Below are 12,653 nucleotides of genomic sequence, written 5' to 3'. Positions count from 1 at the left end.
CAATTAGCAGATTTTTTGCAGGCCCAGGAGTTTATTTACTCCGATGATATTCCGGCTGGTCTTGGCAGTGCGTCCAATAACTCGCAGGCAGCACTCCATGTGAACAGAGGCGGCAACCAGTCCGGAGGGCGCTCAGGTGGTCGCCGCGGCAATTCCGGCCAGGGGCGAGGTAATCGCGGCGGCCAGTGGCGCGGCGGTCGCGGCGGTGGACGTGGTGGCGGACAGCCTCGCTGCCAGATATGTCGGGCGCATGGTCATTCCGCTATCTACTGCAATAAGCGATACACCACTCAACCGCCGCAGGCCAACTTGACGGTGACCGGAGATGAAACGGCGTCCGCGGCTGGTTCGTGGTTCCCGGACACCGGCGCGTCTGCCCACGCGACCCCGGATTCATCCATGCTATCTCAGTCTTCGGAATATAATGGTGGTGATGTTCTTCGTGTAGGAAATGGTTCAGGTTTGCTTATTTCACACGTTGGGTCCGCATCAATTCCTTCTGTGTCAAAAATATTAAAATTGTCTGATGTGTTACATGTGCCTAGTCTATCTGTGCCATTATTATCTGTCCAAAAATTCGCTAATGAGAATAACGTTTTTTTTGAGTTTCATAAACACTGTTTCTTTGTGAAGGATTCGACCACTCAGGCAATCCTGCTTAAGGGGCCCGCTTCGGGAGGGCTATACAAGCTTCCGCTACAGAATTCTCATTTTGCGTTTCTAAGTTCCCGCACAACTCCGGTGATGTGGCATCGTCGTTTGGGCCATCCTCACAGTCAACTTCTCCATAAAGTCTTGAAAATGTGTCCTGTCACAAGCAATAAAATAGAGTCAATGAAGCCGTGTGCAGCATGTCATTTGGGCAAATCTTCACGATTCCCATTAGAAAGAGTAGTCAACTCTAGCAAACATGTATTAGATTTAATATTCACGGACATATGGGGTCCGGCACCAGTTTTTTCAAGCACTGGTTTTAAATATTTTGTGCTTTTCGTTGATGATTGTACTCGTTTCTGCTGGTTTTATCCCTTACGGGTAAAATCAGACATCTATAATATATTTGAGTCGTTCCGAGTCATGGTAGAACGCCAATTTGAGCGTTCTATCAAGTCCATTCAATCTGACTTAGGAAAAGAATATCAAAAGTTACACAAAACCTTTGAAACCCTCGGGATTAATCACAGACAGTCGTGTGCATACACGCACGAGCAAAACGGCAAAGTTGAACGCCGGAACAGACACATAGTCGAAACCGGTTTAGCCTTGTTAGCCGAAGGGTCGGTCCCTATGCAGTATTGGGACTATGCGTTTGAAACAGCAACGTGTGTTATTAATTACCTACCCTCATCGGCCTTACAATTTGAAAGCCCATATTTTCGTCTATACAAAGTGTCACCCCCATACACGTTTCTTCGAGTTTTCGGATGTCGGTGCTATCCTCATCTTCGGCCTTATAATAGGCACAAGATTGAGTACCGCTCCAGTCCATGTGTATTCCTAGGTTACTCTCCGTCTTTTAGGGGTTACAGATGTCTGGACCTAACTAGTGGAAAAGTATATATCTGTCGCCATGTCCGGTTTGACGAAGCTACATTTCCCTTTGCAGACTTGCAGGTTCAGGACTCCCAGAAACAGTCCACTACTACTGTACCTTGGGCAGTTGGACCCGTGATTACTCCTATGCCTCCGGCTGTTCCTATAGCTATGGCACCGCCCATAGCGAATCCTACACCGGCTCCCACAGAACTCGTGCCTAGAGCCATTGAAGGGCCCACTACGGCTCCCCCGGCTAGAAAACGAGCTCGGCGGCCTACTGGGACAGAGGGACATACTCATGTTATGCGGCTTCGCACTATGACTCGGGGAAAGGACGAGCAGTTTCATGCCCTCACAACTACCGTTGATCCATCGTGTTATTCCCAGGCCGTTGGGCACTCGGAATGGCGTGATGCCATGGATCAGGAGTTTAATGCTCTGTTGCATAACAATACCTGGCGGCTCGTGCCACCGCAGCCTGGTATGAATATCATAGGGTGCAAGTGGGTCTTTCGTACCAAACGCACTGCAGACGGGTCAATAGAACGCTACAAGGCTCGCTTAATAGCCAAAGGTTTCAACCAGGTAGCTGGTGAAGATTTCTTTGACACCTTCAGCCCTGTGGTCAAGCCTACCACAGTCCGGTTATTATTTTCTCTAGCGGTATCCAATGGTTGGATCCTGCGCCAGCTGGACGTACACAATGCGTTTCTCAATGGCCGTTTAGCCGAGACTGTGTACATGAAGCAGCCTCCGGGGTACGAAGACCCCACACATCCTGATTATGTTTGTCATCTCCAGCGCTCACTATACGGTCTCAAACAAGCTCCCCGAGCTTGGTTCAAGAGACTACATGACTTTTTATTGTCTGCAGGATTTCTGTCGTCGAAAACAGATGTATCCCTGTTTCACTATACATCAGGGTCATCTCGAGTGTTTTTGCTAGTATATGTTGACGACATCATCATGATGGGGACTGATGCGGCACTCATAGATCAAGTGTTACAGCGACTTTCGACAGCTTTTAAGATCCGGGATCTTGGTACTCCAGGGTTCTTCCTCGGCATAGAAACAGTGTTTCGCGATGGTGGGGTCTTTCTGTCACAGAAGCGATACATGGGGGATATTCTCACTCGGGCAGGAATGATTGACTGTAAATCACTTGGCACGCCAGCAGCCGTCTCCAAGTCTTCGTCCACTGCCACTACGAGTCTTTATGATAATCCCACTCAGTACCGACGCATTGTCGGCGCCTTACAGTATCTCACCATCACTCGGCCGGATCTATCTTTTGCTGTCAACCGGTTGTGTCAATTCATGCATACTCCAACAGACGATCACTGGGGTTTAGTCAAACGGGTCCTACGTTATGTCAAAGGCACCCTCGACTATGGCTTGCGTCTGTCACCATCTACGTCCTCGGATATTCATGCCTACTCTGACTCGGACTGGGCTGGGTGTCCCATTGATGGAAAGAGCACCAGTGGTTATGCGGTCTATTTAGGGGCTAATCTTATATCCTGGCTTTCTAGGAAACAGCGGACAGTCGCACGATCCTCAACTGAGGCTGAGTACAAAGCCCTTGCTGATGTGTCTGCGGAAGTCACTTGGATAGTCTCACTTCTTCGTGAGCTAGGGCTTCATACTGGTGCACCATCCACTCTGTGGTGTGACAATCTTGGCGCCACCTATCTATGTGCTAATCCTGTGTTCCATGCTCGAACGAAGCACGTGGAGATTGATTTTCACTTTGTCCGTGACAAGGTCGCTTCCGGTGAGTTCATAGTCAACTTCGTATCCACTAAAGATCAGGTTGCAGATGTTTTCACCAAACCTCTCCCGGGCCCACGCTTCGCGACTCTTCGGGACAAGCTCAATGTTGTAGCTCACCCACCTTGAGCTTGTGGGGGCGTGTGAATAATGTTATTATTTAATATGTTATTTCTTATATTGTAATAGGGATTAAGTTATGTGGTGCTAGTTGTTTTGACTTAGACTAGCCTAGTATGTAGGAGAAGTTTATGTAATCTCTACCTCTTTAGCATTGTAATCTGATAAGATGAATACAGTTTTGAATTTCCTCTTCTCATCGTTACTGTACGTCTATACAGTGATTCTTTTTTTTTTTTTTTTTTTTAAGGATATTGTACAATGATTTTTTCTTTTTAAATTAACACAGTAAAATTGATTGGCGGGCTAGCCCGCCCCGCCAGCGGGCTTTGGCATGGCGGGGCAGGCCGGCCACATTCCAAGCCCGCTAAGAGGCGGGCTTTTTAGCCCGTCCCGCTACGAGGACGGGCTTTGGTGTGTTTTGGCCCGTCCCGCCCCGCGAGACCGTTTCGACGGCTCTAGTTCAAATCGAGCAATACACCAATCAAGTCATTCTCATAGTCAGGACTAATTTTTGAGGGACAAATTATAAACAAGAACACGAATTATAATTGAATTTTAAATACTTTGTAATTAAGTAGAAGAAATATCTTCTTCTTTTTTTTTTTTTGTAGCAAATTATATTGCCATCAAATTAATTAATTAATTAATTAATAATAAATATATAAAAATATATAATACACGCACATATGTGAGTGTGTGTATTCCTTATTTTGATAAGTTATTTCCTCTCGCTTCTTTGACGAGTTATTCCCTCTCATTTCTTTGGCGAGTTCTTTTTTCATTAATGTGAAACGATTTAATTGATCATGGTGTATGTTTATCTCATCCTGAGCAACGAACAAGATCTAAACCATGATATGCAATTCAGATTAATGAAGATATTATCTACGGACAGAAGAACTGCAATAATTACTCAGGTGGTATGCAAGACTTCTCAAATAGAGTCAAGATAGCCAGATCATTAACAACATCAAAGAAGCTTCAGGTTCCTCCAATGAATTCAGCTTCAATCTTGTAACACAGTTTGCGATTCAAGTTTCTTTTAGCATTGCTAGAAAAGTTGTTTCTATGTCTGACTATAAAGAATGTTTTATCATTCTATCAATTTTTATTGTAACTGTTTCAACTTATGATTAATGAATTAACTCTTTATTTAAAAAATAATAATAATGATTTCTTTTATTTTTTTCTTCATCATTTTTTATTCCATTGTTCAAAAGTGAGGGAACATAAATGGTAGTGAGTTTTAAGATTTATGAACGATTTCAATTCAATAATAGTATAAGAAGAGTAGTCCTCATAGGGAGTCCAAATGAGATGATTCAAGTGTCAAAGGAAAGATAAGAAAGTCCTCAACAACTTTAATATTGAACATTTTGAGAGATTCCAGATGCATTCATACCAAAATATCATAACATTCGGATACGTCCTGAAGAATTTGTCCTGCAATAAGTTGATAGTGTTTTGATCATATCTCCTTAATATGAAGTCCAATCAAAGTGAATCAAGTGACTATGAAAAGCTATGAGAGTGTCCTACAACTTTTATGTTCAAAGTTTTTTCATATTCGAAACAAAACAATACCAAACTTGCCTAGCTGTATTTCAAGTTTGTTTGGTGATTTAATATAAATGTGGTTCGAAAAAAAAAAAACATTGCCAAAAATTAGACTCTGTTTAAATTTTCAAATATGGAATAATCAAATCATTCAAATGTGGCAGTTGTCCAAAGTCGGAGTTGGAGTAGGAAGGGGAGTATGATTGGTTGAAGCAAACCCTAAGGCTCAATTTTGCCCTCGATTGTCTAACAATTCTCCATATTCATTCATCTAATATTATATTACATCTATACAAAACTAATAGAAAAAACCCCAATGAAGAATCCAAAATTAAAAATTTTAAACTCAAAAAAAAATTTGTGAAAATACATGTAATATTATTGTTTTTAATTGTTAGTTTAATGAAACTATCTACCACAGTACCACTCAAAAACTCTCAAGTCAAAGTTGGACTTTGGACAGTAAACTTGTTGGAATATACAAGAACATAAAAAGAAGCATCGGAGCTGTTTACTAACTGGAAATTTTTGGAAATTTTCGGAAACTGGAAAATAGAAAACAAAAAACATGTTTACTAACACAGTTTCCATTTTCAAAACTGGAAATAATTTCTGTAAATTTCTGAAAAACTGAAACACACTTCAAAACTGTTTTCAAAATAGAAAACAGAATCATCTATCATCTATTTAGTTATATGTCACTATAACCACATTACTATGATTACATTCATTATCATCTTATTTTACTTATCACTATCTTCTATCTTTTCTACTTACCTTATTTAAACATAATTTATTTGCTTACACTTTAAAGTTAGACATTATTTACATTATCAAAATTAAGAATTAAACTCTATATAATGTTTTAGATTTTGATTGAACTCAATAGATTATTAGTTTGAATATTTTTAATTATGTTACATCATAATACAAGTTCGGTCTAGATATCAGATATTGAAATCTCACATATATTAGAATTCAAAGTAATAGTTATATCTAAAAACATAATAAGTCTCAATCAAAGTTATATCCCTCATTTATGTCCATATTTTAATGCTAATCATTTTGTACATTGTGCTTTTAGAGTTGCACTATATAATTAGTTGGACAAAAATACCCCTACCGTTATAACTTCCGTTATCTTTTCCATCATTGTTACCATGCACATGCATTTACCATATATTTTCTTATATTCTTTAATGATAATAACATTTGTAGACATTATATATTGAATGACATTGATCTGTCTCATAATCATCTAAGTGGAACTATTCCAAAAGGTTTTGGAGATTTACTGCAATTGGATATACATCAATGTATCTCATAACCACTTATCTGGAGACATATGGGTAAATTTTATCCCTCTGAGTGCTAGCCATCTGAGTATTGCACTGATCCTTGATATTTGTTCGAACAACCTTTCTGGGAGAATCCCTTATAAGCAACTGAAGGAAAGGTTTGAACATAGCTGCTTTGATGGAGCCAATTTATGCTCAGATGTAAAGGAAAATGGATTGCCAGCATGCTCTACAGACGGGTGTTCTGATTACATAGACTGCAGTTCCAAGCCTAGTAGTAAATCAAAGAAAAAGAGTAAATGCAAAATTATAACTACTTGCAGTGCAATTGCAGGGGTACTTATTGGGTTAGGAATTCTGATACTGGTGTTCAGACCTAGGGTGGGAAGGAGAAAGGAAAGTGATGGAGAAGAATGGAGTATGATTTCATTTCAAAGGTTGGAATTCAATAAATGGGATATTTTGGGTGGTTTGATAGATGAAAATTTGATTGGAAATGGAGGGTCAGGAAAAGTATATAGGGTGATCACCAAGAAAGGCCAGAGTGTTGCTGTTAAAAGTATATGGCACGGACAAAACCAAAGGGAGGGATTAATGGAGAAACAGTTCCTAGCAGAGGTTAAGATTCTTGGGGGAATTTGGCACAACAACATAGTGAAATTGTTATGCTGCATCAGAGGAAAGACTACAAAGCTTCTTGTGTATGAGTACATGGACAAACAATGTGTTCACAAATGGTTGCATGGAAAGAAAAGAGGCTTAACTACTCAAGTCTTGCAGTGAGAGAGGAGGCTAAAAATTGCAATTGGAGCTTCACAAGGGCTTTGTTATATGCATCATGTTAGATATACAATAGTCTAACTATATGAACCATAGTATACGAGAAACCTAACCTCGTATGATAGCGGAAGCGTAGCCGTGTTGATCTCCAACCATAGTTGATGTTCCTGTTGTGTTGCCTCTAAACGGTAGACCGTCAGCCATGTTTTGCCTCAGACCTGACTCAGAACCCTAGATGGTGTATTGGTATCTACTGAGCGATCTGAGAGTACCGTAACTGAATGTGCTAACTAATCCATAATCCTGTATCCCATCAATCCAGGTTATATTAGGCACAGAGTTTGGTTGACTAACAACTACTAGTTATTAAGTCCAACCAGACCACTTAATAAGCCTAGTCAACTTGCACCACTTAATTAAGGCCCTAATATATAATATATAATATATATTATTAGGGAAAATCTTACATTCTCCCACTTGGTGCAAGTACCAGAACAACCTTCATCAAAGAACAAAACACACGAATCATAGTGATATGTCCTCTATTTAATCAGAGTAGTGTCCATTATGGTCACATGCATTTTAATTCTCCAACTTAGGTCCTTAATGAACAAACCCTATGTTTATTCTCGGTACCTTAAGGGATGTTTCTCAAAATACATTATGTGCACAACTGAAGGAGAAAACGCATCCAAATTGTACAAAAGAGTACACTGTATGATCTCTAAAACTTTATAAGCATGCCTTAAGTAGAGATCTCTTAATGTTAGCATAATGCTAACTATATTCCATGACTTCTTTATAAGTTAACTTTAAGTACTACCTCTAACAGCTAAGAGTTTAGAGTTGACACGTCTGTCACTCCCACTCATCAAAAATAGCCAAAAGATAGTCAAGTCACAGAAGCATTCCAATAACTTAGACAATAAACCAAACGTCTTAAGTCCATGAATTTGGAATCTTAATCATACACCATAACTTCCCAAATAACTTCAATGTCCACTTTAAATGAACTGAACATAATGAGTCTTACTTATACGTCCCACAAAATTGTTTTGAGCCTTACAACTGAAATGGCCCAGGATCAATTTTGAAGAAACTAAAGACTCTATTCATCACTGAAGAATTTATTAAATGACAGTGTACCACAAGTTAAATGCTTTTGTTCTAATAAATTCCTCAATATTGTTACAACATTTTCATAAATATGTTGCACAACCAAATGTTCAATAATTTGAATTTATGAATTTATATGAACAAATACAGGATTAATATTTGTGGAATCTTTTGGACTTATTGTCTAACATACAACCCAATTTGGAATGTATGAATAAAATAATTAAATCCAAAAACTTTAGTGGAGTATCTTAATGATCTTTTGCTAAATGATCGCTCCCACTGATTAAAATATTCTTCAGCGAAATTAATAAAGTGAACTTAATAATATACATACTCATAATTGATTTATTGACCAACTAACAAATGAAGACATAATTCCCCACCATTAGTTGGACATACTAAATAATCAATTTTTGGTTCCAATTAAAGTCCAACTAAATAATGAAGATGTGTTTCCCCACCATAGTTGGACATACTAAAATAAAAACAAAATACATCTTCCAAAACCAAGTTAGAATTTGGCTCAAAAGATGCATTTTAACATTATTGGAATCCAAGAGGTATGTCAAATCACGTAACTTACTACAGTTAGTCCGAAGAACCGAGCAAGATTCGTGGATTAATTAATAGAAGTCGCTAAATTTTGGGAAGTGACTGAAAACATGTTTTGCCAATGCAAACCATGAACCTTAGAATTATAATTGAGCTAAATTTATAAATTCTAAGAAATTGTGATAAAATTATTATCTAATAGGGTTGAGGGATTTATTGACATAAAACTTGCCTGTGGGCTAAAGTTTTAATTCTATTAAATCCAATTAAGAAATCCTTATGATAATATTTTTCACAATTGCTAAAGACCCAGAAGAATCTAGTGACATAAAACTTGCCTGTGGGCTAAAGTTTTACTCAATTAGATCGAACTGAAAAATTTTATTTATGATGAAACAACTATCAAATGAGTTGAAGAATCAAATGACATAAAACTTGCCTGTAGGCTAAAGTTTTAGTCAATAAGATTCATTGCTATCATTACGATAAAAAACTTAAGAGATCATGTTCCTTTTCTTAATCCCTGTGAGCAAATTAAGAAATATGATCTAAAGTTTACATCATAAAATTAAACTTCATGATAGAATTGGAAATTATTTACAAATAACCATAAAGTAAATAAATTGATTTATTTCTATCGTCACTGATAAAACTACTAAACTACATTCCGATACATAATTGCCTGTGGGCTAAATTATGACCGTAGTCCAGTATTTCATCCTGATTAATTATACAAATATAACGAAATTGCCTGTGGGCTAAATTCCATCATATGACATACAATTAATCACAAATGATATGTCCAAAACTTTATGTGATCAAAATAAACCGCTTAATATATAATTTTAACAGATTAAGGATGCTGTGGCTACTCCAAAACCAAATTAAAATTATAAGATCACTAGACAATTATCAATTCATTGCCTAAACTTTATGTGATTAAAACTTAATAATCTTAGGTAGCTGAATATGCTGTAGCTATTCCTTAATTAACCAAGATTGAAAACTCAAGATATTTCAGTAAATTAAAGATGCTTTGGCTATTCTTTAATAAACCGAAATAAAATCACATTGGCAATGAATACTTAAAAATTTGACAAACAGATTATACCAAATTGTGATGGGAAAAACTGAATATACTCCAAGGAAAGGTGGTTAGAGACTAAGTCTCACTGAAAACCAATTCCTTAAATAGAGTATCAATTTAAGGAGACTAGTGGCACAAGATGTTCTTAAGTCATGGCCATTAAAAATAGTATGTCTCCCCGATTCATATATACTTAATGTATAACTGTTTGGGGATATGAACCTAAAACTGTAGGGTATACACCAAAAACTGTATGGTTCACCTATGATTAAAGCTTAAATGGTGAACTAAATTAGCGGACTAAACGTGCTTAAATTCAGGCACTACCGCGACTAAAGTTTATGCATAAGTCCAACTTAAATAGGAACTAATATAATTCCATCTCAAAGTATGCATTGCTAAAGGCATAATAAAATTGCATAATTTAAAACATAATATTATGCTTAGGACAAATGTGCATAAGATTAAACATTAAACTCATATTTTCCAAATAAATTGCATAACTTAAAGCAATTTACAATATGAGATTTTAAAATATAAATTTACTATTCAAACACCAATGAGTCCAAACCAAAAGAGACCCAACATTTTGAATAATAATGTATTGAATATATACTTTACAAAATTTTTAAACTGTAAGCTCATGGCAAAAAGTTTTAATGCATAATGATCAAATTTATGAGAAATAACTGAATTTACAAATTCAAACAATATCAAACCAAAAGGATATGCTAGCATTTGTAAATCAAAATCTCACAAACCCTAATTGCATAATTAAACTTAATATTATGCACTTAATGTGATCGAATGCATAAAACAATCTAAAGAGTATGAATCAACTAAAAAATATGAATTTAAACCAAATATTCATTTATTCATACTTAACCAAATATGGGCAATCAGAACTTAAATCATAATTCCGAGAACTAAATGAATTATGGAATTAATGGCAAAAGTCAATTGCCTAGCAAATATGTTTTTCCATGATTACTAAATTGATTCAAAATCACTCTCCATAACTCAGTTAATAATAATATTATTATTATTAATGACAAAATTGCAAATAACCAAAATAGCAATAAATAGCCATAATAATATTATCACATTATGTATGTAGGAGACTAAATATGGAAAAACAATGGTTAAAATCGCTAACACTTATAAATGTTTTCGGATAAAATTTTGAAAACTTAATAAAATTTGAAGTCCGAAAAATATTAATGTCCAGAAAATTATTTTCTGAACTGGAGTATTGTCACATAAATTTATTTGGAAACAGTTCAAGATGCATAACTGAATACCATAGCAATATTAATGTCATCATTAATTAACTAATTATTAATAGCAATAAGTAACATTATAATCACTATTAACATTAGTAATGACAAACTAAAGTATGGTAATGCACTTTTAATGTTTAAATTTTTCTAAAGATAAAATATGCGACTAGTCCAAATTAGCGGTTAACTGTAACTGTAGCACTAATTATCAATAATAATCATAAAAGATAATTAATGACTAACCTTAATGAAGCAAACCGCATCTCTCCATTGCGCTAACAACGATGATGATCCACAACAGAAGAAAACTCTTGAATTCTCCCATCTTCACTGTCGGTGTCAGTATACCCGATGCAGCATCCAATGGTACATTTAAAAAATTTATTGGTAGGACTTAATTACCAACATTAATAGTCATGTGAAATGAAGTGGTAATCATGCCAATGTACCAAATATAGCATATTACCATGAAATAATAATTATTATGAAAGGTAATAAAATAAGAGTAGTCCCTAAACTTAATAACAGTAATTAATAATGCCAAATTTTAACTTAATAAATGGTAAAACTGTAATTAAGGGATGCCAAATACTAATCTCCAATTTTACCACATAATAATTAATTATGACTATTATGATACTTAGGGAGACTGAAATTAAAGTAATAACCAAATTACCATTATACAGACAATATACCAACTATATTACTTTTGCCATGAAATTAAAGACTTAATATTATTATTAAGGCCCTGAAACTATTGATAGATTAAAGAATTAATCAACTTAAACAATAGTTATAGTTCTTAATGGCCAAAATAACAATTAACTCCTTAATGTCTTTAAACAGGCCAAGACAATAATTATAGCATTTAATCACTCAAATTAGGCTCATAAACCTCAATGGCCCAAGCGAATTATAACATGAATAAAAATGGTCTAAGTACTGAAATAGACCCAAAACTTAATATTATTACCAACGATGAATACCAAAATATGGTCGTTAGTAATAATTAAAACTTAATAAACATGTTATAAGGAGCTATAATTATTATTAAAATATCAATCAAAATGGTGAGATCCATACTTTAATATGACCCAAGATAGGTCCCAAATAGCTTGTTCAAAAATAGGTTCTAAAGTCCCAAAGACACATAAAACTAGAATGTGCTCAAAAATTAAGGGGAAACCAAAACAAGCTACTTTAGTAGGTCATAATATCTAAAATTGACCTAAGGATCCAAAAATTGAATGGTATTTAATAATAAATTTATGAGTTAATAATATGCTAAATCTAACTTTAATGCATGCTATTATGAATGTATAATTATAACAATAATTTATAAATATACGTAGCATGCTTGGATGTGCAAATTAATACATCATTAACCCATATATACTAAATAAATTGCAATACTTCAGGCAATTAAATATAACCTCAATATTAAATTAAAATTCAAATAGCAAATTTAAATCTTAATATTTGCCAAAAGTTGAATAATAATTTAATTATGAATTTAATGCCAAAATTAAGAAAACTAAAGGGCATCAATAT

Source organism: Ipomoea nil, unplaced genomic scaffold (genome assembly GCF_001879475.1).
Source record: "Ipomoea nil cultivar Tokyo-kokei standard unplaced genomic scaffold, Asagao_1.1 scaffold0188, whole genome shotgun sequence".
Lineage (NCBI taxonomy): Eukaryota > Viridiplantae > Streptophyta > Magnoliopsida > Solanales > Convolvulaceae > Ipomoea > Ipomoea nil.
The sequence above is the reverse complement of the archived record's forward strand: the minus strand, read 5'-3'. Positions refer to the sequence as shown.